Genomic DNA, 1,758 nt, shown 5'->3' with positions numbered 1-1,758 from the left:
CTTTGTCTCTGGAGTGTGTTTCTGCCTAAACCTAGGACCCAGGAGGGCACAGCAAGCCTTGCCCTGCAGATGCTGCCCTGCCCCACCCTCCTCCCCTTCTTCACTGCCTGGAGGCTCAAACCCCAGCTGGAGTCCTGGGCATCTGGGAGTTGGGGGTGGGATGGGACCCCCCTGCAGGGACAGGGCCGCCCTGCTGAGGTCCCACACGCCCCAGTCCTCTAAGCCTCGGAGGTCTGACCCCCTTCCTTCCCCGTGAGGCGCTGGCTGAAACCCAAACCCCTACTTAACTCAAACCTGACCCCCAGGCAGCTCCCCAGGACACAGAGCCTCCTTTAAGTCTTCTGGGGTGGGGAGGGGAGTTGCCCCTGTGACCCAGGCACCTGCAGCTTATGTAAGCTGCTCCAGGCCCTTGGGGTCCCAGCTGTTCTTACCAGAGATAAGAGTAGGTTGAGGTGGGGGTAGAGGTGGGGGTGGGACAGTGCGGGGAGGGGTGAGCCACAACCTGGGGCAGCATCTGCAGGGCAAAGGCTGTTGGAGCCCAGGTGGGGGCCGCCCTTGACAGCTAGAAGCGCAGAGCCTCAGGCAGTCCTGAGCCTGCCTTCTGTCTCTGGGAGTCCCTGGGCCAGGTCCTGCTGGCCCTCAGCAGCCTCCTCAGTAAGGGGAGTGGCCCCTCGCTTCCGGAGGAGCCTGGGCTGGTTTGTGAGAGGGACTGGGGGATGGGGGTGGCAGAGAAGGGGGCAGGTGCACGGGGCCCCACCCGCCCAGTTCTCTGTACTGGGTTATCTGATGCGAGGGCGGGAACACTGTGGGTCTGGATGAGCAGACACCCCAACTCCCCACAGGCCCCCCGCCTGAGTGCAGGTGGCGGTGGTTGCCCTATTTGGGCCTTTATTTTTTTTTTTTTGGAATTTAGTGATTTTTATTTTTTCCATCATAGCTGGTTTACTGTGTTCTGTCCTTTTTCTACTGTCCAGCAAGTGACCCAGTCACACATACACGTATACATTCTTTTTTTCACACATTATGCTCCATCCTAAGTGACTAGATATAGTCCCCAGAGCTATATATTTGGGCCTTTTTTTTTGGTCTTCTGAGGGCCGCACCCACAGCATATGGAGGTTCCCAGGCTAGGGGTCAAATCGGAGCTGTAGCTGCCGGCCTCCACCACAGCCACAGCAACTCGGGATCTGAGCTGCATCTGCAACCTGCACCACAGCTCATGGCAACGCCGGATCCTTAACCCACTGAGCAAGGCCAGGGATCGAACCCGCAATCTCATGGTTCCTAGTTGGATTCATTTTCCGCTGCACCATGGCGGGAACTCCTGTTTGGTCCTTTAAGGACTTTTTCCCAAGTGTCTCCTGTGCGGGCCCCCAACTTCCTGGGAAGTGTGGGGAGAGGCAAGGAGCTATAATTGCTGGTCCCCCGCCACAGGTGACCAAGTATTTAAGACTCTGGCCTCGGTGGAGCCCAGTGACAGGCAAGCTGGAGGTGGCCTCTTGGAGCTCCTCACTGTGGCCTCCAGAGAAGCCGGGAGGATGAGATGGCGCTGGGGTCCCCGCCGAGAGGGCCATGGGCAGGGGGCTTCGGGGTGGCCCTCTGGGACCCCTGGGAGGTGAGAGTGAGAGAAGGCAGGAGAAAGCGCCTGGCAGGAGGGGACGCCCTGCAGGCATGGGGACGCCCGAGGCCACCTGCGAGGTGTAACCGGACCCCTCTGAGTTGCCGGACTCAGACACGGGGCGTCTGCGGTCCTAACCC

Source organism: Sus scrofa, chromosome 2 (genome assembly GCF_054392235.1).
Source record: "Sus scrofa isolate SSC_HxYL_T2T_F1_AM1 chromosome 2, Sscrofa_HxYL_maternal_Yorkshire_Landrace_v2.0, whole genome shotgun sequence".
NCBI lineage: Eukaryota > Metazoa > Chordata > Mammalia > Artiodactyla > Suidae > Sus > Sus scrofa.
Note: the sequence above shows the minus strand (reverse complement) of the source record.